The 27,859-nt window shown below is 40.7% G+C and overlaps 2 pseudogenes across 1 annotated transcript; both read right to left on the bottom strand.

The window, feature by feature from the left end:
• Positions 1 to 439: 439 nt before the first annotated feature.
• On the bottom strand, positions 440 to 15,425 carry LOC101712524 (cotranscriptional regulator ARB2A pseudogene; annotated as a pseudogene). Its single transcript, XR_015453485.1, has 2 exons — positions 13,435 to 15,425; positions 440 to 13,215 (listed from the first exon to the last, which is right to left on the bottom strand). The product of XR_015453485.1 is annotated as a cotranscriptional regulator ARB2A pseudogene (transcript).
• Positions 15,426 to 23,495: 8,070 nt separating this feature from the next.
• Positions 23,496 to 27,630, bottom strand: LOC101699141 (E2F-associated phosphoprotein pseudogene; annotated as a pseudogene).
• Between the last annotated feature and the right edge of the window lie 229 nt (positions 27,631 to 27,859).

The following is a 27,859-nucleotide window of genomic DNA, read 5'->3' as shown; positions in this document are numbered from 1 at the left end:
TTTTGGTACCAGGGATCAAACTTGGGTCCTTGCATTTGCAGGTCAGGCAACAGAACCATTGAGCTAAATCCACAGCCACCCTGGCTAATGTTTTGAGTCTTCTATTGAACAGGAGTGGTGACAGTGGACATCTTTGTCTTGTTCCTGATTTTAAAGGGAAAACTTTCAGTTTCTAACCATTTAATAATATGTTGACAGTAGGTTTGCCATAAATGACTTTTATCTGATCGAGATAACATCCTTCTATACCTATTTTCTTCAGTGTTTTATCATGAATAGATGTTGAATTTTGTCAACGACTTTTTCTGAATCTATCAAGATGATTGTGTGATTTTTGTCCTTGCTTCTGTTAATGTAGTTTGCATATGTTAATTGATTTGTATATTTTGAAACATTCCTGCATCCCTGGATGAAGCTTATTTGGTCATGATGTATGATCTTTGGGGTTTTTTTTTTTGTTTTTTTGTTTTTTTGGTACCGGGGAATGAACTCTGGTCCTTGCACTTGCGCAGCAGGCAGCAAAACAACTGAGCTAAATCCCCGGCGCGATGTATGGTCTTTTTAATGATTTGTTGCATTCTGTTTGCCAGCATTTTGTTGAGGATTTTTGTGTCTATGTTCATTAAAGAGATTGGCCTGTAGTTCTCTTTTCTGGTTGGGTTCTTTTCTTGTTTTGGAATCAGGGTAATGCTAATTTCTTCCCTTCGATTGTATCAAAGAGATTGAGGAGTCTTGGCATTATATCTTCCCTGAAGTTCTTGTAGAATTTAGCCATGAATCCATCAGGATCTGGGCTTTTCTTAGTTGGCAGTTTTTTGTTTTGCTTTTTACTGATTCACCTTCACTGCTTGTTATTGGGTTATTCAGAGTTTTTATATGCTATTATGTTATTGGCTTAGTTTTGTTAACTCATATGTATCTAGGAATCTATCCATTTCTTTTATATATATATATATTTATTGGTACATTTTAGGTATAAAATACATTTACATTTATCATTGGGTGTTTGTACCAGAACATGATGTATCTTAGTTCTTATTTTTTCTCCCATTACCTGTTCACCCTTCACCCCCCACCCTTCCCTATTTAAACAGAGTTTGATTCCATTTTTTTCTCATAGTTTTTCCTTTCCCTTCTTCCCTTTCCCCTTCCCCTCCCACCATCCCCAAACCCTTGGACCTTTTCTTATTTCAAATTATCAATTATTCATTTAAATCATTTTCATCCTTATTTACACTTTCAATTTCTCACACTAGAGAAACTATTCGGTATTTACGCATGTGTGTCCTATTTATTTCACTTAAGAGAATGGCCTCAGTATGCATCCATTTAGCTATAAATGTCTCTAGTTTCTCATTATTTATGGCTGAGTAGTATTCCATTTTATTAAAAAAACCACATCTTCTTTATCCATTTTCCAGTTGATGGGCACTTGGGCTGTTTCCAAGCTTTAGCTATTACAAACTGTGCCTCTATAAATATAGGTGCACATATATTGCTGTGGTATGATTCTTTTAATTCTTTGGGGAAGAGTCCCAGTAGGGGAATAGCTGGGTCAAATGGGACCTGTAGTCCTAGTTCTTTGAGGTATCTCCATACTGATTTCCACAGTGGTTGCACCAGTCTGCATTCCCACAAAAAAATGGAGCAGGGTTCCTTTCTCCCCACACCCCCACCAGCATTTGTTATTGGTTGATTTCATGATAGCAGCCATTCTTTGTGGGGTAAGGTGGAAGCTCAGTGTTGTTTTCATCTGCATCTCTCAAATGACCAGTGATGTTGAACATTTTTTCATATGTTTATTTGCTGTTTTTACTTCTTTGTCTGAGAAATGTCTGTACATTTTGGATGCCCATTTTTGAATTGGGTCTTTGAATTTGTAGGGTCTGATTTTCTTTCAGTTCTTTATATATTCTCAATAGTAGACCTTTGTCTGAGGTACAGCTGCTAAAAATTTCTTCCCACATTGTAGGTTGTCTCTTAGCTCTGTTGGTAGTTTCTCTTGCAGTGCAGAAGCTTTTCAATAAGACAAAATCCCAGTTGTTGATTCTTTCTGCTAGCTCTTGTGCTACTGAAGATTTGTTCATAAAGTCTTTTCCTATACCAATGTCATCAAGAGTTCTACCTAACTTATCTTCCAGCAAGTTTAGTGTTTCTGACTTAATATTTAGATCTTAATTCCACTTCAATCTTAGTTTAGTGGACAGTGATAGGTATGGTTTAGTTTTAATCTTTGGCAGGTTGAAATCCAGTTTTTCCAACACCACTTATTAAATAGGCTATCTTTCCTCCAGTGAGGTTGGTTGGCTCCTCTTTGTCAAAGATTAGGTGGTTGAGTATGTCTGGAGTTGTTTCTGCATCTTCTAATCTATTCCACTGATCTTCGGGTCTGTTTCTTTGACAGTACCATGCTGTTTTTATCACAGTAGCTTTGTAGTATAGTTTTAAGTTGGGGACTGTGATATCCCCAGCCATGTCTCTGTTGCCTAGAATTGCTTTTGCTATTCTAGGTTTCTTCTGCTTCCAAATGAATTTTTGGATTGTTTTCTCTAGTTCTGTGAAGTATATTGTTGGAATTTCAATCGGCATTGCATTGAATCTATATAGTAGTTTTGGAAGTATGGCCATTTTCACTATATTGGTTCTTCCTACCCAGGAACAAGGGATATCTTTCCATTTTCTTATATCCTCTTCGATCTCCTTTTTCAGAGAGCTGTAGTTTTCAGTGTAGAGGTCTTTTGCTTCCTTTGTTAGGTTGATTCCTAGATATTTCATTTTTTTAGATGCTATTGTAAAAGGAATTATTTCCCGCATTTCTCTCTCAATGAGTCTGCTATTTACGTATAAGAAGGCTATTGTTTTTTGAGTGTTGATCTTGTATCTAGCTACTCTACCGAATCTGTCAATTCGGTCTAGAAGACTTTTGACTGAGTTTTTTGGATCGTCTATGTAAAGTATCATATGATCAGCAAATAATGACAGTTTAACTTCTTCCTTTCCTATCTTTATTCCTTTTATTTCTTTCTCTTTTCTAATTGCTATGGCTAAAATTTCCAGAACAATATTGAACAAGAGTGGTGATAGTGGGCATCCTTGTCTTGTTCCTGATTTTAGTGTGAAAGTTTTCAGTTTTTGACCATTTAATGTGATGTTAGCTATTGGTTTTTCATAGATAGCCTTAATCAGGTTGAGAAAAAGACCTTCTATTCCAATTTTCTGTAGCGTTTTTATCATGAATGGGTGTTGGATTTTGTCAAATGCTTTTTCTGCATCTATTGAGATGATCATGTGGTTTTTGTCCTTGACTCTGTTAATATAGTGTATTATATTTATTGATTTATGGATGTTGAACCATCCTTGCATCCCTGGGATAAATTTGACTTGGTCAGGGTGTATGATCTTCTTGATGACCCTCTGTATTCTGCTTGCCAGTATCTTGTTGAGGATTTTTGCATCTATGTTCATTAGGGACATTGGTCTGCAGTTCTCTTTTTGAGTTGAGTCTTCCCCTGGTTTTGGGATCAAAGTAACACTTATTTCCAGGAATGAATTTGGAAGGCTTGCTTCCCTTTCAATTTCCTTGATGAGTTTAAAGAGTAATGGGTATAGTTCTTCTTTAAATGTCTTGTAGAATTCAGCAGTGAAGCCATCAGGACCTGGGCTTTTCTTTGTTGGCAAGTTTTTAAATTACATTTTCAGTTTCACTCATTGTTATTGGGGTGTTTAGAATTTCTATATCTTCTTCATTTAATTTTGGCAATTCATATGCATCTAGGAATCTGTCCTTTTCTTCTGTGTTTTCCATTTTATTAGAGTACGGGTTCTCAAAGTAGGTATTGACGATTCTCTGGATTTCTGCTGGATTTGTTGTGGCTTCACCTTTTTCATTCTTAATTGCATGGATTTGAGCCTTTTCTTTCCTTTTTTTGATAAGGTTAGCTAAAGGTTTATCAATTTTATTTATTCTTTCAAAAAACCAACTCTTTGAGTCATTGATTTTTTTATATCATTCTCTTAGTCTCCATTGCATTGATTTCTGCTTGGATCTTTATAATTTCCTTTCTTGTATGAGCTTTGGGTTTGTTATGCTCTTCTTTTTCTAGGAGCTTGAGGTTCTGCATTAGGTTATTTAACTGAGTTCTCTCTGTTGTCCTAATATGGGCATTCACTGCTATGAATTTCCCATGTAGAACTGCTTTCATTGTGTCCCACAGATTCCTGTATGTTGTACTGGCATTATCATTTACTTGTAGAAACTGTCTAATTTCTTCTTTAATTTCCTCTGTCACCCATTGGTTGCTCAGGAGGGTGTTGTTCAATTTCAGTGTGTTTGTGGGAGTTTTGCGGTTTCTTATCTTATTGATCTCCAATTGTATTGCACTATGGTCTGATAATATACAGGGGACCAGACCACTATGGTCTGATAATATACATCGCCTGTCTATTATCCATTTCTTTTGAATTCTCCAATTTACTAGAGTACAGGTTGTCCTCAAAGTAGTTACTAATAATGTTCTGGATTTTGGTGGTGTCAATTGTGATTTCACTTTTTTTCAATTCTCATTGCATGTATTTAGGGTTTTTTGTTTTGGTTTGTTTTGTTTTTGTGGTACTGGGGATCAAACTCAGGACCTTGTACTTGTAAAGCAGACATGGCGCCAGTAAGCTAAATCCCTGGCTCTATTTAGATCTTTTTTTTTTCCTTTTTTTGATATGATTGGCTAGGAGTCTATTTTTCTTTATTCTTTCAAAAAACCAGCTCTTCAATTCACTGATTCTTTGTACTTTTCAATATGAATTTCATTAATTTCTGCTGTGATCTTTATAATTTCTTTCCTTGTATTAGCTTTGGATTTGGATTGTTCTTATATTTCTAGGACCTTGAGGGGCATCATTAGGTTAGTGAATCCAAACAGATTCACTCTGTTTTTCTGAGGTGGGCATCACAGCTATAAACTTCCCTCTTAAGACTGCTCTCATTGTGTTCCATAGGTTCTGGTATGTTGTATCAGCATTATCATTTGATTCTAGGAACTGTCTAATTTCTTCCTTGACTTCTTCTGTGCCCCATTGATTATTTAAGAGTTTACTGTTTTATCCTTACATGTTTGCATCATTTTTGTGGCTTTTCATTGATTTCTTATTTTATTGCTCCTATGATCTGATAGTACGCATGGGATAATTTGGATCCTTTTGCATTTCCTTAAGCAAGGTCCATGGGCTAGCATGTAGTCTATTCTGGAGAAAGTCCCATGTGTTGCTGAGAAGAATGTGTATTCTGTTGTTGGGTAGAACACTTTGTAGATACCAAGTTCATTTGTTTGAAAGTTCGTTTGAACTGTGATATTTCCTTATGCTTTTTTTGTCTAATTGATCTGTCTATGTATCACAGTGGGATATTCAGGTCTCCCAGTATAATTGTGTTGGTGTTTACCTGGTTTTTTATATCTGGTAATGTTTGTTTTATGAAGTTGGGCATGCCAGTGTTGGTGCATACATGTGTATAATTGTTATCGCTTCTTGTTGAATTGTTTCCTCAACGAGTATGTAGTGACCTTCTTTGGTTGTTCTGATCAGTTTTGGCTTACAGTCCACTTTGTCTGAAAATAGAATAGTTTCCCCTGCTCATTTTCAGGTTTCTGTTGCATGGAATATTGTTTCCCATTTTTTAATTTTAATTTGTGAATTTCTTTTTGGACTAAATATATTTCTTGTGTACAGCTATTGTTAGGTTTTGTTTCTTGATCCATTCTGCCAATCTATGCTTTTTGATTGAAGAATTGAGACCATTCACACTGAGAAGTATTACTGAAAAGTATTGGCTTATTCTTGTTATTGCATTATTTTCCTGTTGCTTCTTAACCACTCACCTTTCCTGGTGTATTCATTCTATTTGATTTATTGGCACTGTTGGCTTCATTCTTGCTTTCTAGAATATCCTTGAGAATTTTTTGGAGTGTTAATTTAGTGGTCAGGAATTTCTTTAGGTGCTCTTTTTCATGGAAATATCTTATTCATCCATCAATTTTGAAAGGTAGTTTTTCAGGATATATAAATCTAGGGTGGAAGTTGTTTTCTTTTAGGGCTTGAAACACCTCTTGTGGCGCTCTCTTGGCCTTTAATGTTTGTGTTGAAAGTTTATTGTAATTCTAGTAGGTTTACCTTTATAAGCAATTCATTGTTTTTTTCTAAAAGCTTTTAAAATTCTGTTCCTGTGTTGGAACTGTGGAATTTTGACTATGATGTGTCATGGAGAAGTTCTCTTTTGATCACGACTATTTGGGATTCTGTATGACTCACTTATTTGTATGTTTAATTTTCCCTCGTATTTGGGAAGTTTTCTGCTATTATTTCTGTAATTGGGTTTTTAAAGTGCTATTTGTGCTGTCTTCTGATTTTTTTCCTGTTCCAACTAATATTAGTCTTCTTTGCATCTTGTAGCAACTACTGGAGCCATTTTTCATCTTGTCTTGCTTTTTTCCTCCATAGCTTTATGCTACATTAATTTTTTTTTTTTGTACCTGAGATCGAACTTGAGACCTTGCCCTTGCAAGGCAGGCAGCAGAACCACTGAGCTAAATCCCCAACCCTTCATCTTGTCTTGTTTTTAACGTGTCTCTGAATAATTGGTCTTTGACAGCAGCTCTATCTTCTAATTCTGACACTTTGTCCTCACATTTCCTGCTTCTGCTTCCCTTACTTCCAATATAATTTTTAATCTTCTGGATTTCTGTTTGGATCCTTTTCATGGACTCTAATTCTTTTTGAACTGGTCATTAGAGTTTTGTTTCATTTTGTTTAGCCCAGCTGTTAGCTTTTTATTAGTATCTTCTGTATGCTCCCTGGTTATTTTATTACATCCATTATCTATTCAATTCTATCATCTATGAGCCTACCAAGCACCTTATTGATCCATTTTTTAATCTCCTCTCTTATGCTTTTGAATATCTCAGCTATGTAGCTTTGATTTCCTCCCTTTAATGCTCCTGGATTGGTTTCAGGAGAGTTGGAAGTTTTGGGAGGCATTTTGTTGCCTTGCCTTCTCATGTTATACTGTTTTTTGTTCACTTTGTTTTGTTTTTTGCAGAGGTTTGTGGGTACTTTTAGTGTAAAGACTTTGTTGCTAGTATGGAGATTTCTTTAGTTTCTGCTTTTCAGTGAAGGACTCTTGGCACGACTTAACTCTAGTCCTTTGGCTCTGTCCCATGATCTGACCACCTCTGCTACTTTGGGAGGGGAGGATGCAGTGTAACTGGCTCAGCACATAGTTCTCTGTAATGAATTCCAGTATTGTTAATGACAAATCTAGATATTGGTACACACAGAAAACCTATTAATAGCATCAACTATGTCATCCTGACAATAGCAAGGTATTGAAATGCTGTAAGAACCAATAATGTACAACCCTTATCCATGGAAAATTTATCTGTAATTGTAGTATAAACACTGAGACAAACCAAATATTGGTATACAGTAAATATCTACTAAATATCTCAAATATACATCCACTAACAATAGAAAAAATTCAACAGTAATAACATATAGTAACTAATATATAAAGATTAATACAGCTTAATGGTTATACTAGTAGAGATACAGGGAATGGGAACAGGAGAATGAAAGAAGAAAATTTGAAAAATTAAACAAGGGAGATGAGAAGGAGGAGAGAAAAATGAGACAAAGAACCTTATTAAAAAGTAGAGGGGTATTTATAGAATTAGATAAAGGTAACAGAAAAGAATAAACAAGAAAAAGAAGATAAAACAAAAGGGGGAGAAGAAAAGGAAAAATATGGAGAGTAAAAAAGAAAAAATAACAGGAAAAAATTAAAAGGAAAAAAGAGAAAAAAAGGAGAAAGGAACATTCACCAACTCCTAATAAATCACTGAAGAAGAAAAAATTTAAAAGTGTCTAACCGACCCTGCCGAGGTCCCCAGTCGCGCGGAACACACGCCGAATCAGCCCGCTGCAGACAGACAGGTCTGCCCACACCCTGCCGAGGTCCCCAGTCGCGCGGAACATACGCCCGAATCAGCCCGCTGCAGACAGGCAGGACTGTGCACGCCCTACCGAGGTCCTGAGTCACGCGGAAGATGCCGAATCAGCCCGCTGCACACAGGCAGCTACCTGATTCCACATTATCAAGGCGCAGAGGACACCAGACCACCAGACCAAGGTACTGAGTCCCACTGTTCCCGGCCCAGAGGTAGGGTCTTCTGAGCCGTCGTCCCACTGCTCCTGGTCCAGAGGAAGGGGCTTCCCAGTCACCATCCCTCCCGCTGCTCCCAGCCCAGAGGAAAGGGCTTTTGGGCCACCTTCTGTCCCACTGCTCCTGGCCCAGAGGAAGGGGCTTCCGGGCCACCATCCCTCCCACCGCTCCCGGCCCAAAGGGAGGGGCTTCTGAGCCACCATCCCACTGCTCCTGGTCCAGAGGAAGGGGTTTCCCGGCCACCATCCCTCCGGCTGCTTCCAGCCCACAGGAAAGGGCTTTTGGGTCACCATCCCTACCGCTGCGCCCGGCCCCTGTCCCACCTCAACCAGCTCAGAGGAGGTAATCCGTGCAGGCGCTAACAGCCCCCCGCCCCAGTCGAAATGAGAAAACACATAAGTAAGTCTCAAAACCAGACTTCCAGATCACCTACAGCAACCCTAAAAGTGTCTAACCAGTTTGTATTAACTAAAACTTGGAAACAGCCCAAATGCCCATCAGTGGAGACTGGAGAAAGAAGATGTGGTTTTTTTATAAAATGGAGTACTACTCAGCCATAAAGAATGAAAAACTAGAGACATTTATAGCTAAATGGATGCACATTGAGGCCATACTCTTAAGTGAAATAAATAGGACACACATGTATAAATACCGAATAGTTTCTGTGGTGTGAGAAACTGAAAGTGTAAATAAGGACTAAAATGTATAATAGGTAATGTGAAATAGGAAGAAAAGGGGCAAAGGGGAAGGGGAAGTGGGAGGGGTAGGGGAAAGGAAAGAAGGGAATGGAATTAATATGAGAAAAGGAAAAATGGAAACAAAGTCTTTGTAAATAGGGATGGGTGGAGGGGGTGAAGGGAAGGCAGGGGAAGGGGGAAAATAAGAACCAAGATACATCATGCACAGGTACAAGATCCCAATGATGAATGCAACTGTATTGTATACCTAAAATGTACCAATAAACTTAATAAATTTTTAAAAATATCTAAAAAAGAAAAAGAAAAAATAAAAAATTTTCTCTATTTTTGAATGAGTGGTTTCTTTTCAGAATCCATAGCTTTGGAATTTAGCAAGTGAGTTTTCTGCCCCTAGATTTTTAGCCTGTTCCAGAGAAGTGCCAACCATCAAAGCCCAGCCATGTCCTTGCTATGTTGGTAGATGGGGAAGGCAATCAGACCTCGGGTCCGTGCTGGATGTAGGCAACAAGGCAAGGGTTCAAGTGCTTAATGCCAGTACTTTCAGAACCAGTCATTTCTACACACCACACAAGCTTGGCCTGTTTTCTCACCATGGAGGGCTGGCCTGTGTCCTTCCCAGCCTGAGCTCAAACTTCTCAGGGGCTCCCTGTCCAGCCTGCTCCCTGTCTGTGACTGTCTCCCATGGCTGTCCCTCACCCACTCGTTGTGGGAGGGGTATGCTGAGGACCCTGATGAAGTCTCACACAAGACTCACACAAGACACTACAGTGAGCTCCAGTCCTTCGACTGTGCCCTTCAGATCTCCAGCGTGCAGACCTTTTGCTCTCTTCTACACCTGACTCTGTGGGTGGCCATTGTAAGCAAATCTTGTAAATTCTTATGTATTTATGTATCTTGCATTAAATCTATTTCTCTAGTAAGCACTGACTGATACACTGACCAGCTCATTTTCCTATGGGCATGACTCTTGACTGCTCCTGATGGTGTGTCTAGCTCTTTACACGCTGGCTCAGCCTGTCCAGGGCTTCCTACAGCCCCCTCCCCGCACAGCCTTCCACCAGTCTCTCTTGCTGCCCCGTGATCTTGGGAACCATATCTGGTCCCTGGCCTCTTTTTTGGCCTCTTCCCCTGCCTGTGTTTCCTGTGAGCAGCTTTCCCCTGCCAGGCTTTTCCACCATTCTGTTTCTGCTTTGGAACCAGTTGACCATAGACTGTAACCTCATAAACTGTGAGCTAAAATAAACCTCTCCTCTTAAGTTGCAGGTGTTAGGTATTTTGTTCCAGCAAGGAAGAGCTGACCAATTCAGTAAACTTATAATTTTAAGATGGAAGACATTTTACGAGGGAAATACTGTTGGGACTTTAGTTGATTTACCCCATAGAACACTGGATATGTTCAGAAATTGGAATGCCAGGTCTCAGAGGCATTCAAGAGTTAGGGTGTGTGTGCGTGTGTGTAGTAAAAGCAAGAGGAGTGTTTTAAAGTCTGTATAGTTGGATTCCCAGGTTGGAACACATACTACAAGTACTCAGGGCCCACTTCTTCCCAGCAATAGCAGCAGAAAGGATGTTTTGGGGAAGCTGAACTAGGATTGAGGTGTGTAAAGATGAACTGGCAGATTTGAAACAGGTGATATTCTGCATACTGAAAGGTAGTGTTCTCTTTCCCTTACTGATTTTAGAATAGCAATATCCAATAGCAATATCTTTTTAATATCTTGTAGTCTCTAACTACAAGCAGGAGATGGAGATAAAAACAGCCTCAAAAAAAACAAAACCTTTGGGATAACATGAAAAAAGAGTCAGCTGGTCACATGATTGCTCTGAGATACAAATGACCAGCAGGCACTGTTCACGACACAACTTGGATATCTGTCATCTGTGCATCTATCTAGTTGTAGAAATGGAAAACATTGTAAATGGACTTCATGCCAGGCATAGTAGCACATGCCTACAATCCCAGCATTTGGCAGCAAGTTTGAGGCCAGGCTGGTCTACATAGTGAATTCAAGGCCAGCCTGAACTACATAGCAAGACCTTGTCTCAAAAAAAAAAATTGTCAGGCTGGGGATTTAGCTCAGTGGTTCCACCACCTGCCTCACAAGCGCAAGGTCCCAAGTTTTTGGTTGTTTTTTTTTTTTAATAGGAAACCCTTGTGCTTTAATTTTTTTTTTTTTGACTTATAAACAAGAATGCAATCTGGGTTGAAGCACAAGGCAGAAATGAGAGAAAAAAAACAATTATTACAAGTAGATGGTCCACCTTTTAAATACCCATAAAGACTTTTAACAACTGCTTGGTTAGGAACCTTTAGAAAGCAACAAAGCTTATCTGGCTTTTAAATTCCAACAGAACTATTTTGAACTTTAGATCTGCCAACAATTCCTTTTGCATTCCACTTGCTCTAAAAACTAAGTATATACTTGAAATAAAAAGTCCATATCCTAACTAAGCCTTTAACTACCTGAAAACCTGTCCAAGGAAACCAACATGAGGGGAGATCCAAGAAGAAGCACTGTTAATACTGGCCACCCCTGAGCAGGCGGGCTACTACCAACCGCTTGCTGTTACAGCAGGAAAATTGAGGTGAACAGTGGTATTACATTTATACCAACAAACCCACAATCAACAAGTTAAAAAAAAGTCCTGCTTTCCAAGGAATCTGATCAGTTGTCCGCTGGTGGTCTGGAAAGGTCTCCCTAGCTCCCTCTGGGTTGCCACAGCTTAGGTCTACAAGTAGAAATTACATTTACACAATTTAAGTTTGTAAATAGCTCCCTATAGATAGTTAAGCAAGGCCTTACAATCCAGTAGTTGTAAAGTATTAAAGGCAATTAAACAGTGATTTTGTCTAGTTACAAGTAATGGATTTTAAAAAGAGAGGTGGGAAAATTGGAGAGAAGGAATAGGAGTCATTTGGTTTATAAACTGTGCATTTTACTTTGCTTTAATTCAGCTGCAGAAGCTTCACAAATTTAGCACTCCACAAGTGTTGTTTTTTTAAAATAATGCTACAAAATTAGTTTTATGTGACCATTTTCATATATTGAAAACACCACACAATTTATAACACTTGGAAAAATATATTAAATCCCCATCAATTCTCAAATCCTTTCACGGTAAGATACTATCAACTTTACAGTCTACTGTGACTTCTAAAATAAGAAAGATCAGATATAAAGGGTCAATATCACAGACCAATGTGCTTGGCATTCTTAGGCTTACACATTTTAAACCACCCAAGAAGCTGGGTAAAATGCATTTTGATTTTTCCTCTCATGTTGTTTCTGTTTAAATAATATCAAAAGCTATATAGACATGACCACTGGGGGGATCACTTTAATTTGCCATCATCGAAACTATAGAACTAATGAATGCATACAATATTATCAATTTTAAAACTTGTTGAAATTGGTTCATAATATAAAAACACTTATCTGTGAGGTGACTGATTTCAGGTTATTTCTCTGAGGCATAAGAGAATTCTAAGTCATTTGGGGTACATTTTATGACATCTTCAAATAAGGCAGACATATTAATTGTTGCATACGCTTTAAAAAAGGATGAAAAATATTAAATTCAGACCCTCATCTATTAGAAGGTCCTCACAAGATAATTAAATTCTTCAAGTAATTAAAAATTGATAATGTCAAACTTAATGTTTAAATTTGAAAGTCAGCAAAATCTTGACATTTTATCTCTTGCATTTCACAGCTTTGGCCAGATCATAGCTGGATTAAAATATTCAATTGTTAAAACTGTAGGGCAAAAAACCCTACAGGGAAGAGGAGTCCTAAAAATGACACCATTGGACTTCGAGGTGAAAATCTGTTCCACCAAGTCTCTCTTTTCCCCGGGGAATAAAACTGAATCATTTTAGCCCTACTTAGCCTTTCAGAAGGAAGAGGCTCCAGAGTACAGTTTCATTTTCCTGATGACAATACAAAAAATTCTATCCCTAAAAGGGCTCAAAGTAGATCATTCTAGTAAGGATTAAAAACAGCCACCACCACGACACCCACCCAAAGCTTTCTCCACAGTAATATTTAAACGGTAAAACTAAAGTGTGCTATCTAAAGCACAATGCCACTCAACACACGTTACATATTTAAAAAGCGAAGTCAATTCGAACCATAAAGTTGGAAGTTCCATTGAAAATGGGGCCTTTCGCACCTATCCTTAGAAGATCCGCTCGTTCGGTCTGGATTTAGACAGTGTCCTCTGAAACGAGATTTGTGGCGAGCCTCACCTTCCGCTGGGCGGATTCTCAGCAGTCACGCAGATTCGGTATTTTATAAGACAGTTCTTCTGGTCTCGAAATGAAAATAGATCGTTAGGGAGAGAACAGTTTGCACTCCCAAAAGTACTTCACAGTGCATGGTGGCATTCATGCTGTGAATTTAAATTGGGGGTGGGGGGTGGTGTGCTAAGCTACCTTCAGGGAAAACCCTGGTTAAAAACGAAAGCGAGTCGGAGGAGCCAACCTGGGAGGGACCGCTGGCCCGCGTTGCTGACGGGGGCACTCACCTAGAAACAGTGCAGAACGCGCTTAGACGCACGACCCCGGAACGCACGCTAATGAGGCCGGGCGCTCGGGGTGCTGGCCTCCACGCGGCGGCGGAGTTTGAAAACGGACGGGGAGCCCTTCCCGGAAGTCAGCTCCTGTCGCTCGGTGCCTGCTGAGGCTCTGGGTCCGGCGGGCCGCAAAGATTCCGCTGACGAGTGTAACGGACTGAGCTGAGCTAGAGACCCAGCTGCAACAGTGCCCGCTCACCCGTTCCCGAATCATTCTGGCAGCTTCTTGAGGCCACAGTGAACGGAGTACGTCGGTGCCACAGCAGTTTACTTACTTTTTACATCTGGTTCCCGTTGAATCATCCGTTCAACAAAAGCAAGCCCTCCACAGCTGTGAGCAACAAGAAATACATTCTCGGCAGAAGACTGGGCTACGGAATGGTCCCAAACTCCCAAACGTAGACTGCACGCTCTTCGGGAGACCCGTTTTCCCTGATACACAATTGCATCATTTCTTTCACTCTCTGAGGGTCACCATGCTTCTCATAGAAATCACGCCGCTTCTTTGTTTCTTTAGAGACTTTATCTTTTCTTTCCCTTTTTTCTGCTGGTTCATCTGCACTGTCAGAATTTGGTTGTACACGTATCTTCGGCTTTTCTACTTCAATATAGTTTTCATTGGGATTCAGCACTTAACTCCATATCCTTCATGCACAGCTCTCTTAATAAAAGGTATCTGTGTCCCACTGTCCAGATCTTCATTTATAATAAGTCTTTGAGCCCACTGACCTGCCCTGACAACACCGCTTCCGTGAATAAGGACCACCAGCTTTGTGGGTTTGTCAAAGGTCCTCACTCATAAAGATAAAACTCTTTGGCTCACTTTCAGTGCCATCTGCTTGGAAGAGTGGTTTTTTTCAGATTACAGTCCTTTTCCAGGAGCTCACACACATACTTCGTAATGATCTCTCCCAGAGCCTGTATCTTCTCTGGTTCCACCTGTGCAAGTCTTCCCGTAGTTAAAAGCAAATGGTTCCCCAGTTTCCATATGTCTTAACTCCCCCTTTTCATTAAAAGCATATTCAGATCCTTCTAGGGTATCAGGAAAATCAAGAGGTGGTTCATCTTTTTTCATTAGTTCATCCAAATCTACCCTAGATAATAAATCTGACCTCTGGCCCCAGCTACAGGGCTGTGGGGGTAGGCGGGAGGAGGCGTGGCCTTCCAGCTCGCTACAGGAGCTCCCTCATGCGGTAGGTCGTCAGGACTTTCCCTCTCGGGATCAGCACCCCGGCCAAGTTCGAGGTGCACCCGCAAGGTCCCAAGTTTGATCCCCAGTACCAAAAACAAAAATGTCAAGTAGAAAAGTTTGCATATTATATAGAAACATGAAAGTAAACCCTAGGAGAAACATAAAAGAATTGAAAGTGATAACATCTAAGGAGCAGATGAAGAAGATGAAGAAGATAAGCACTGCTGTTTGTTATATGCCTTTATTATTATATAAATTTTAAAGTTATGAACTAGTATTACTTTGATGGTGATGTAATATTCAGTTAGTGGTAAGTCAGACAATTTCTTTTCAATTAATAATTTGGAGAATGCATACATTACTTCAATTAAACATGAGGAAGAAATGTTTATCTTGGCTCACAGTTTCAGAGGGTTCAGTCCATATCCAGCTGGCTCCAAGACAGAAATAGCATAGCAGAAGAGGATGGCGGGAGAAAGTGGCTCACCCTGTGGCAGCCAGGAAGCAGAGGGAGAAGAGAAGAGATGAGGACAAGAACATAGCCTTCCAAGTCACATCCCAGGGACCACCTCCACCTCCACCTCCTAACAGCATATTCACCCATGAATTCACCAATGGATGAATCCACTGAAGAACATAGCACCCCGTGATCCAATCACCTTCCAAAAGCCCAACCTCTGAATACATGAGGCTTTTGAGGGATATTTTAGTTCTAAACCATAACAAAGAGGTCTTAAATAAATAAAAAATAACCAAATGTCATGAGAAAAGCTCCAAGTTCAGAAGGTTTGATAAAACCTTTAAACCATAAATGTTTAACATTCATCTTCCCACAGTGGCCCTTCAACACATGGCAGTGGGCACATGGTTCATCAACTATCTTCAAAGTCAGGACAGCATCCTTGAAGTAATGTTTTAAACTACTGGGGCAGGAATATAGCTCAGTGGTTCCGCTGACTGCCTCGAAAGTGCAAGATCCCGAGTTCAATTCCAGGTACCAAAAACAAAACAAAAAGTACATTGTCAGCAATAATTTCATGGAAAAATAATGTCTCAGCTGTCTCTAAAGGTGTTCTGGGATAGTATTGCAGATTTCAGCCAGAATTATTTTGTCTCCTAAAACTATTCTGCAGCAAACTACTGAGTAGTGGCATCCTTGTTGGTAAGGTAGACTCTACCCATAAAGAAATTATGTAATTGAAGGGTTGAATGGATTTCTAAGTTCAAACTTTGCAAAGGAGTCTCAAAATCACAGCATTTTGTATTTGTATGTATGAGCCAAGCCTTTCAGAGAAAAATGGCCTTGTTTGGAATTCAAAGAGGGCTTGATTTCAAAACTTAATCCAAATTAGAGGATCAGAGTTTAAGCTTTAAAAAAAAAGTTGCCAGAGGGTAGGTAACTACACACTGTGAATCATGGGCGGTTCTCCTAGCTTCTTGACAGTTAGAAAACCAAAGAAAATATTCTGTGGGCTGGGACAGAGAAATCAGAGAAAGAGAGAAAGGATGCAGGAGAGCTATGCACTCATGTGCCACCTGGTCCCCAGGCATTCTGGTCAGAAGTGTGGTGGAAACAGGTCAGTGCAGCATGGTTCAGGAATCAGAGCAGAGGCACTCATACTCCATTCCCATGTGGACATCGAGGAGGGACACCCAGCCAATAAGGGGGCCTAGCGGAGGAGAAATGGGACTGTGATGATTTGACAGATTCAGGGAGGTTGAGTGAATGTCCCATCAGCCCCAGTGACCTGGACAAGGTCTAGGGATCCTTCCTCAGCCTCAGACGGGAAGGAGCACGTGGTATGCAGGCCCGGTGTGCTACTGGAGGCAGGTACATGGCAGCTTGTAGGAGAGCAGAATGTGCAATGCTCTTCAGAAGGCTTCTTTTTGGACTCTGAGTAGTCAGTGAATTCAGCCTAGAAAAGACAGCTGCTCACCACTATTTGAATTTTTTTTTTTTTGTACTGGGGATTGAACTCGGGTCCTTGCGCTTGCGAGGCAGGCCACGGAACCACTGAGCTAAATCTCCAGCCCTTGCTCACCACTACTGATGTAAAGCAAGTGCCACCATGCACTCCCGACCTGCTTCTTGGGGAATATTATTCAGGGTAGGAGAGAAGCGATGTTCCCCACACTGTAGGAAGATCATCCTACCTGTGTCCTCCTGGCACTAGCTACAGCCTACCTGGTAATCATCCATCTGGAGAGGCTGTCTGCTCATGATGAAGCCACCTAAGCGGGGGTACAGAGGAGAATGAAGGTAAGCCACAGGGAAGGGAGGTGAGCACTTTGTTAGGACCAAGGCCTCCTTGGTAAACCTAGAGGGGTACCCTGCAGAGAGGCCTTCTTAAGTGAGCACGTCGAGATTAAATGTCTTTTTTCCCCAGTACCATGCTAGAGAGTGAGCCCAGAACCTTCACACTGAGCTACACCCCAGCCCTTTTTGTATTTTTTATTTTGAGATGGGTCCCACTAAGTTACTATGTTGCCCAGGCTGTGCTCAAACTTGTGATCCTCCTGTCTCAGTCTCTCAGAGTGCTGGGATTACAGGTGTGTACCACCATGCCTGATCTAGATGAAGTGTCTATGAGGGTCACAATTTTCTAGAAGAAATCAATTTGGAATTTTGGATGATACTTGGAAATTATAAGTCAAGATTTGTTTTCTTTCTCAAAATGATGCTTGTTACTCAGTTGTCGCCCATCCATTCAAATGGCATATGTCAATTCAGGAGCAGAGATTCCACCTTGAACACAGAGGCAGCTGAAAAACCAAGTCCTCGTGGTTGCTGCTGCTTGCTGCTCGCTGCCTGCCCTGCCATGAAATTTTTCTTCTCTGTGATCCCTCTCTGTCATGCCACCCTGCCTTGGAGCCAGCTGAGTATGGACTGAAATATCTCCAAACTGTGAGCCAAAATAAACCGTTCCTACTTAAAAAAAACCAAAACAAACCAAGTGCACATGTGAATTAGTGTGATGTGTGTGCTACATCTGGTCTTTGTGTGCAAGACCCGGATGTGTGTGGTCTGTGTGCATGTGTGTGTGTTCAGTCTACAGTTTTTCTTTTTTTCTTCTTTCTGAGACATGGTCTTAATGCATTGCCCAGGCTGGAATTTGGTCTCAGACTGGGGGGCTCAAACAGTCAGTCTCCGGAGTGGCCAGGCATAAGCTTGCACACTGCACCTGTGTATGTTTACGTGCAAAGCAGGCCTCTTGCCTGAAACCTACGAAGGCAGTGGGGTCAAATGATTCATGGGGAAAAACTTCATGTGTCAATTAAAATAGCCCCTCCTTTGATTAAGTAATGGAAACAAGTCATCCTGGCCCCTTTTAAGGAAACTCAGACACAGATTAAAAATCTCATTTCTTTTGGGAAACAATCAATGCAGGATTCACATTTAGATAATTTGAAGTCAAACTCCATGTTTAGGTTTTTCTAAGTCTCCTTGTCCTTTGCACAGGGCTGTGCCCTGAGTGCACTTGGCAGGCACCTCGCTTCTCTCCAGGGAAGCCTTGGGCACCTCCTCCTCCAGGTAGCCCACACAGGACACCCACAGCTGCTACTACAGACAGCTGCTGTCCCCAGCCTCCTCACCCACTCACCCTGCTGTGGCTGTGCTGCCTCAGACTGGCTGGGGTGCTCGGTGAGGGAGCCCTTCCCAGTCTCCAGATGGAACCCGGGCAGAGCCACACTCCCATCTCTTCTGCTCTTTCCAGCTCCTGCTTCCAAGACAGGAAGGGCTTTTATTGCCTTCTGTGCAACAGGAACTTGCCGTGACCTCATGTCCTGTACCTTATGGTTTCCATTAACCCTCCCAACCCCCCTTGCATCAGATCCAGATACTGAAAGAGATCATTTGTGAGCTGAGTACAGGACAAGGGCCTGCTCTGCTCTGGTGGCCCTGTTTTTGGCTAGCCGGCCTGGCTTGTGTGTCCTATGGCCACCCCCCACCTACTCTGCCCAGTCTGTGGCTTCCTGACCCCCTGGGAGGCCAGAGGCCTAGGTGTGGGCTGAAAGCAGCTGTTCTGTCCCTATGTACCCAGTCTCTTTGGGGAGCATAGTCTTGTCTCCCCGTCCTGCTGATGTGGCTGAGTCCCTGAGAGACTTCACCACAATCCTGCTTGGCCTCTCATCTCCACTGCTTCCTGGGGATCCAGTTACCTAGGTTAGTTTTCCTCTGCTGAAGTTCTTAAAATGGGTTGCTTTCCTGGTTAGGCCAGATGTCAATTTTAAGACTCTGTGTCCTGAAATGAGCCTCAGAAGTTGAACAGCAGTTCTTTTCATTCCTAAGTAAGCAGAGTATACTCATGTGTTTCAAATAACCTCCCTCCCAAAGCATCAGAGTGCTGTGTTGCATTGCCTCATTCATGGTGGACGTCTGCTACCCTATCTGACCGTGAGTATGGTCTCAGACGTAACAATAATCCTCAGGTCTTTTTGTGGCCCTGCACTGTCTCTTACTTGTCCTGGAATGTACCTGTTCCCATGGCAAGTCTCACAACCCACTGAGCTTATTGAAGTAATGGCAGTAGATGTTTCTCATTGGCAAAAGTGTGGATGCTATGAAGTTGTAGTCATCTGTGTGTAACAACTGTAATGACCACTTTAGTGAACTTCCCATGGTAGACCCTGAGGTCACACAAATCAAATGGTGGGCCAGGCAGGTTGTGTGACCAGAAAAGGGGATGGTGCATGCTACAATGGGGAGCTGCACGCTGTGGAGAATGGGGGGCTGGTGTCTTGCCTCCCAGAAAGGCTCTGCCCAGCCCCAGTTGGGTTGCTCATGAGAACAGGAACCCATCATTATGTGACCTTTTCCCAAATTTTTAAAGAGAAGCCAGAAATCTAGATTTCATGTGACAATCATGACTTGTAAAGTAATATCATTTAATTAAAAATTTAAAACAGGGTGAAAATTTAATTTTTAAAACATATCTGCAGCTACAGAGGACCCCAAGTCACGGGTTTTGAATGTCTGTCCTAACTGGATATTTTATATTGAAACAATACACATTGTGTGCTGAAGTAATTCTGCCTCAACTCAATCAAATTTGAGACTGATGTTTTAGATGTGGTATAGTCTTTGGAATATTCTGATTTATATGAAATATATACTTTTTAATGTAAGCCCATTTTACTTTTAAGTAACCAAAATAATAACATGAAGTTGTTTTATAATCAGAGAAAAAGTATGAAAAATTAATTTTTCCTCTCTTGCTTTGACTACCCGGTGCCTGTCCATTGTAACATTCTCATTGTTGTGTCCTACTTCACAGTCATGTCTTGTTTCCTTCTATAAACTGTTCCAGCAACTTTCTGTTTACCTGAGTCTTAAACTCTCCTGGGTGCATCTTATCCTGGAGCACTAATAGGTATCTAATACAATGTTATGCACTCAAAGATAAACAAACAAAATCTTTGCCCTCAAGAAATTCCTATTCTCTTCTTTCTAGCAGGTAGGAGGGCTGTGGTTGTGGGAGCAAGGAGTTCAGGTGGTTCATTAATCACTACATCAAAGAAATCTCCAGGGATATCTCCAGCACTGACTAAATTAATTGTAATCTCTGATCGCCAGTTGATTTAAAGCAATTAGCTTTAAACTCCTTCTCAAATCTTACCTCTGCCAAGAAAACTGTGTCATAAATTCTGCCTATTTTATGTAGCACTCACCCTTTATCTTGGTCTATCAAAGGGCTACTTGAGCTTCAAAACTTAAAAAAAGAAAAAAAAATCTGAAAACTTTTGGAGTTATTTTTTCTGTTTAGTTTCCATGTGTCTTATGCATATGTTACATTTACTTTCAGGTTTGAAGCTGGCATATGATGGCACATGCTTGTAGTTCTAGCTACTCGGGAAGCTGAGGCAGGAGGATCGCTTGAGCCCAGGAGTTCAGAACTAGCTCAGGCAACCTAGTGAGACCCAATCTTTAAAAACTCTGCATACTGTTACACTGCTTTGAAATGTTTGAATTCTTGTCTTATCCCTACTAGACTACAAGGCAATTATAGCCTTATCTACACCTCATATTAGATCACTAACTAGGTACTCTTTTTAAGATTTTCTGTGGAGTTGGTGAAAAGATATATATCCTAGTGGTAAACTGAAAAACTGCACGCAACTCTGGCCTTGCCTAAAAATCCTACTGTAGAGCTGGAAATGATAGGGGAAAAAAATGCCTGTGAATGGTACCGATTGCTCTAATCCTAAGCAATTTTGTAGAATGTACTATTACTTTTCCAACAGATACAAATCCTTCTTATGACATTTGAGATCAAGACACTAAGAAGTTTCACTAGGTGATAAAAGATGATACTGTAACTAGGTCTCGATGTTTGTTTGGGGCAACAAAGACTGAAGCCAGCAAAACAGCAAACAGCCAACGGTGGGAAATGGCCACATGCGTGTTTGTTAGAAAGGGTAAAAGAGAAGTTCTCTGCTGGTAGGAGAGGAGCGGTCCATAGGCGGACACCATAGATGTTTAGGTCTATTGGGTTTTTACCGTTTGGGGGACACAGTGAAGTGACAGAAAGCAGGGATGCTCCTGGTTGCAGAGACGCCTTTGAGGTCTGGAAAGCAACCTGCTTCCTCTGTATTTTACTTCCTCTGAGGTCTCCCACTTGGTTAAGAATCTGTTCTTTCATCTCTTGCATTTCGTTAGGCTCTGATAGTCTGTATGATAGCTAATTCACTTAGGCCCTGACTTTTAGTTTACTGTTCAGGACCTGCGCCCTATCTCCTGGATTCAATACAATCTTCAAAATTCCTTTCCATGGCTAGGATGACTTTTATGTTACGCTTTGACAGTGTCTGTTACCATTAATTTCTGACCCATAACAAACAGCAGATGCTCTCAGACTCATTTAGTTCTGCAATTTGTGAAATTTGTGAATTAAAGGTTAATCAGTAAGATCAGATTCTTGGTACAATTTTTTTTCTTAGCACATTTACAGTACATAATGATCACACTCCTCGTGGGGAATTGGTACATGTATGTAACACACTGTAATTTCTTTTTCGTCTCTCTCTCCTCTCCCTCCCACTCTCTCCAACCCTTGATCTCTTTCCCCTTTGAGAAAGATCTACTTCCATACTTCCTATTATCTATCTTTTATTTTGCTCTTTATTTATATTGTGAATTTTTCATGTAAGAAAAACCATGTGATACCTAAGCTTGTGGGCATGACATTTCACTTATTATTATGGTCTTGAAGTACATCCACTTCCCTACAAATGACTCAAATTTATCTTTCTTTATAGCATAGTAGCACTTCATTGTGTGTAAATACCACATTTTCTTTATTCATTCATCTATTGATGGATGTATCGGCCTTTTCCAAAATATAGCTGTGAACTATGCTGCTATAAACATGGTTGTGCGTGCATTACTGTAATATGATGTCTTTAACTCTTGGGAAGATACCCAGAAGAGGAATAACTGGGTCAGATGGAATTTCTAAGTGTAGTTTTTAGAGGAACCTCCACATTGATTTCCACAGTGGTTGTACTAGTTTACGTCTCCCAACAGAGTAGCAGAGTTCTTTTTCCTCACAGCTCCATCGGCATTTTTATTATTTGATTTCTTGAATACAGCCATTCTTTCAGGAATAACATGGAATCTCAGTGTTGTTTTAATTTGCATTTCTGTAATGGCCAGAGATGTTGAATATATTTTCATGTATATATTGGCCAGTTGTACTTCTTTTTCTGAGAAGTGTCTTCATTTCAGTTGCCCATTTTAATTGGGACTTTTATATTGGGAGCCTAATTTTTTGAGTTATTTATATATTCTAGATGTTAGTCCTCTGTCCAAGGAATAGCTGACAAAAATTTTTCCCATCCTGTAGGTTGTTTCTTCACTCTGTTGTTTTCTTTGATTTGCAGAAGCATTTTCATTTAATATTGATATAGGGGGAATAGATGTAACTCCCAACCTGCTAGATGTCAGATATGCCAAGTTCATTTTCCCCAAAGTTGAAGAGTGAATTCTAAGGAACAACGGAGGTTAAGAGTAGAAAACTTTATTGGAGAATAGGAATGGGGAATAAGAATAGCTCCTGAGAGACAAGAGGGGTCCCCAGTGGGTTGCCAATGAGCCCACTTCTCAAAGTAAATTTTATAGAGCAAAGTCATGATGGGTAGGTACAGCATGGGTAAAAACCATAACCAATAAGATTACAAGTATAGTCAAGTATAGTCACTTAGATAATATTGATCCAATAGTAACAAGGGTATATAGATGACATCATTAACCTTAGTCGATAATCTGTAGTCTAGTCTTAGTAGTTTTAGTGGTTTTAGTCTTAGTGGGTGGGAGAGGACAGCCCACCCTCAGTGAGATAGTGGTCTATCTATAGGAGAAATCCCAAAAGGGTGGTACAAATAATCTTAAGCTTCTGTTCATTCCTTAGGGAAGTATGCAAATCTGGCCATTGTGACTTGTCAGGAGAAATTCTGCATAATTTTAGGGAAAAATCATTTCACAATTAAATTATGATTAAGCCTAGTTTTCCTGCTGATAGGCTGGCTATGGCATATTGAGACATAACTCCATTTTGTCTGTAGTCACAGCTAAAACTTCAATGGTCTTGTGATGCTGTAATGCTCCAGGGCAGGATTATATCAGCTGAAGACATCCTGGGGAGAGAAAATTTTTTTTAAATTCCAAAGAGCTTTAATAAATAAAAACCTCCATTATTTCCAAATGTCCATCAAGAAGGAAATAAATAATCAGTCCCATCAGTATTCATCAGAAAACTAAACAAAAAAGGGAGGAGAGATGATAACCATTCTTTTTCATAAAGATAAAATACTGCTTCCTCAAGTAATAATGAAATGTTACTTAATGATATGAATCAGAGGGAAGAAAATAACTGGACAATACGGTTTCCTTTACACAGTATTGTAAAATGAAATGCCAAGTGCACGATTTAAGAATGGCTTGCTAAAACGTTGAAAAAGTGAAAGACTTCGTCCTTGTCATAGATGGCTACTTCAGTGGAACACTCTGCACACATGACCAGGTGGTAGATTTCTTCAGCTTCTGCCTGATCGCTGGGATCTTCCTGGTTAGACCACAGCTTCTTGTAGCCCCACCTTTTCTTCCTGTTGTCTGGGTTTTGCATCTTAGAACCTCCTCTCTGTTGACAGAACAGTTCATCACAAACATTGCTCTGTACTGAGTTTTGTAGGACTCATGCCTTTGGCAATCGAAGCACAGTGTGGTCATACAGTCAGGGCAATTCGAGACTGCGTCACTATGTGGAACCAGCTGCTGTTGCTGATGTGGCCTCTGTGGTCCAAAACCATGATAACCTCTTCTCTGTGCATCAAGCCAGGCCTGGTCTCTGTTCTCTTTTTCAGGATCACATAGTAATTCATCATTTGTTGGAATTCTGTGCCATCTCTTCTTTTTCTTCTTGGTTATCCATGCTGCTTTGTCTTCATCTTCAGAATCAGAATCAAAATACACATCATCATAGTACTTTGCTGGAGCTATTCCAATTTTTTCATTTCCTGAGGAAGACCCTGTTCTGAGAGAAGAGAGCTTGTCTTCCATTGTTTTCATGGTGGAATTTAACTCAGCTTCCATTTCTTTTCAAATTCATCTTTACTAGAGGACTCACTTTCTCCAGTAAGACACTCTCTGATGAGCTTTCGTTTCTGTCAGGGGTTCCATGTAAAAGCACATCCACTTCATTTTCAGAGTTGCTCAGAGCAGGCTCCTCGTCGCTAGGCTCCTGACCACGTAGGGGTCCTAGCCATGGTGTCCTGGAGTGGCCTACACCAACTCAAGACCTCAGCGTCTCTGTTTACTCGCCACAAATTCTTCATCAACATAAGTTCCGCGTGACCTAGGATCTTCATCCGCATAAGTTCCTCATTGTTCTAGGATTATCACCACTGCCCTCTGAGTCATCTGTTACTCCTTTCTCTTGATGACCCACAAATCAGCTGTGGAGGAGTTGGGAGTTTTGGGAGGCAGTTTGTTGCCTTGTCTTCTTGTGTTGCTATTGTTATTTGTGTGTGTATGTGTGTATGTGTGTGATGTTGTTTGTGGGTTAATTATAGTGGAAAAACTTTGCTGCTGTTATGGAGACCTCTTTAGTTAGTGTCTGCTTTCCAATGATGCACTTTTGATGGGGCTAACTATAGGCCTTTGCCTCTATCCCAAGATCTGGCTACTTTTATTAATTTGGGGAGAGATGCTATAATGTTATCGACTCAGCACCCAGTTCTGTTGTATTGGACTGCAGTCCTGTTAAGGACACAAATGCAATCCAGATATTGGCATAAGAGAAAACCAGTTAATAGCAACAACTATACCATTCTGGTGATAACAATAATATTAGCAACATAACATCAAAGACAAACTGAATATTGACATACCATAAGAACCAATAATGTACCACCCTTAACCATAGAAAAGAGATCTATGATTATAGTATAAATATTAAGATAAACCAAATATTAACATATAGTAAACATTTATTAAATGCAGCAACTATACCTCCACTAACAATAGAAAAGTATTCAACAGTAACAACATAGAATTAACTGTCTAAAGATTAATAAAGCTTAATGGTTATACTAGTAACATAGAGGGGGTGGGGAACAGGAGAATGAACAAAGTAACAGAAAAGGACAAACAAGATAAAAAAGAAACAAAGAGAGCAAGATTAAGGGAAAAAAAGAAAACATAAGAAGGAAAAAAATTAAAAGGGTAAAAAAAAAATCCCAACCCCCCAAAAAAAACCAATGAAGGAAAAAACTGAGTCTAAAAATTTTTCTCTGTATTTCAAATGAATGATTTCTTGCTAGGATCTGTACTATTGAAATTCAAGAAGTTACAGTTTTCTCTGCAGAGCTTTATTGCTTGTGGGTTTTTGTGGCACCATCTCCCTGCTCCAGAGACCCCTCTGTTTGTATACCCCAGGCTGTGGCAAATATCCAAGCTAAGTTGTGTCCTTGATCATTTGGTAGATGGGAAAACAATAAGATCACTGTTCACTGTGATGGATGTAGGGGGATGGGCAAGACTCAAGCAGAGAACTGGACTTAATCTCAGGACTTTCAGATACAGTCACTTCTGAAAGCCATACTCACTTGGCCTGGCTTCTCACCAAAAAAGGCAGGACCCTAGTATCCTTCCTAGCAGAACTTAGACTTTTCAGGGAGTTTATGTGTAGCCTGAACCCTGTTCATGCCAGTCTCTCATGGGTGTTTCTCACATAGTCATTGTGGTTTGTTAACACTGAATACCTTGAAGTGAAGTTATTCTGTAGTTATACTGTGGTTCAGTCTTAAACAATTAACCCCTTCCCCAAATGGCTCCTGATTATACCCCTTCCAATATGGCAGGTGCTGCACTGGATTTCTTCTCCAACTCTAACCTGCCATATGGAAGGAGTCACTTTCAGAGTAAAACTTCATACTGTGTTTGTAGTTTATAATAGCTGTGGGCTTTTCTTAGGGCTAGCACTTTCCCCCTGGAGCTTCTCTCCCCAGTGTTGACATCAGCCATGATTGGGTTTGTCATTTTGTTGGTGCATCTGACAAGGGAAACAAAATGCAGAGTGGGCTCAGAGTTAGCCTTGCCAGGGCCAGAATGTGCAACCCATGGAAGTGGAGTTGGCCAGAGGCACACACAGCTCTCAGACTTTGTGGGCTCCTTCCATGGCAGCAGCTCCATGGAGTTCTGGCTATGGAGGCTTTATGGTGGCACTCAGAAGTTTCAGGGGCTCTATCCTTAGTACAATTCTATTATAGTGGTACCTCGGTTCACGAACTTAATTCTTTCCACAATTCTGGTCACAATTCTGGATGAGAACTGATTCAAATTTAATGGCTGACCGTATGAGGAAATTTGATTAGGTTCTCATCCAATTCTTTTTGTGACCAGAATCATGACAGAAATTAAGTTCATGAACAGAGGTACCATTGTAATCATTAAAGAACAATTCCAGAAAAGTTAAGGTCCGCATTATGAAATGCAGGTTTCCACAGAAGTCTTCAGATCAGAATTGCTAGTAGCTCAGGACCTTATACACATGCACTCTGAAAATCAGGATACTAGTGCCTTCTTTACAGGAATGGAACGGCTAAGAGTCCTATCTGACAAGGTTTCAAGTGTCCACTGCTCTTATGTCCCATTTCCTCCCTACTTTTCTTGCCCTGGACTCATCTCTTGACTCGGATCTGGTCATCTGACCACATGACCAGGAGAAATGGCAGCAGTGGCGGTCTATAGAGACCCAGCTTCAGGTGGCCTTGTAGCTCCTGCCTTCTTCTGGGGCCCTGCCCCAGGAATGTCATAAGGACTGTGGTACAGCCTGTCAGAGATAAGGAGACCTGAATGGAAAACAAACCGCTGACACTGACACCGGGATCTGTCAGGGAGGTCACTAGGATGTTCCACTCCTGACGCTCCTGCTCAGGACAGCCATGTGTCAGGCAGCAGACCCAGCCCAGGAGCTGCACAGCCCACCCTCAGAGCTGGATAGGGAGCTATTTGTCAAACCCAGCTCACAGGACCAGCCTAGATTCAGAGGATGGGAAAGATTTCCAACTTTTTGCTACCTAGGACTCCCACCCCATCCCCAAATTTGCAGCTACCCTAAATTCATCCCAGAATTTCCATCTCATTTATCTATTGGACTGTAACTTGCCATTCCAAATTTTAGTGGTTTAAAACAACAATCATGTAGTCATTCACAATTTTGGGATTTGGATTTTGCAGACAGTTCAGTGCCTGCAATTGGAAATCAGAACAGGCTTTTCATGCATCTGATGTCTTCTGGTGAGGTTCATATGTTTCTGGGATTCATACGTTTCTCTCTCCATATGCTCTGTTTATCTGCATAGCTGAGTTTCTTTCCACAGTGGCTCAGGGGTCCCAGAGGCCACAGTGGGGCCTGCTTAGTCTTGTAAGAATTGACACAGAATCTCTTCTGCTGCATCTTGTTGTGAAAACAAGTCACAAAACATCCCAGAAAGAAAAGGAGGGGAAATAAACTCAGTGTCACAATGAAGGGAGTGGAAAAGATTCTGCGCTCATCTTTAATCCACCACAGTCCATTTCTGGTCATAAATTATTTGTACGTCTCCCACATGCAAAATGCGTGTTTCTCCAAAACTCCCAGCATTTCATCCCATATGGCAGCAGCCCAGCATTCAGAAGCTTATCAT

Source organism: Heterocephalus glaber, unplaced genomic scaffold (assembly GCF_053883595.1).
Source record: "Heterocephalus glaber isolate CG9 unplaced genomic scaffold, H.glaber_assembly_v1.0 deba00000122, whole genome shotgun sequence".
NCBI lineage: Eukaryota > Metazoa > Chordata > Mammalia > Rodentia > Bathyergidae > Heterocephalus > Heterocephalus glaber.
The sequence above is the reverse complement of the archived record's forward strand: the minus strand, read 5'-3'. Positions and strand labels throughout refer to the sequence as shown.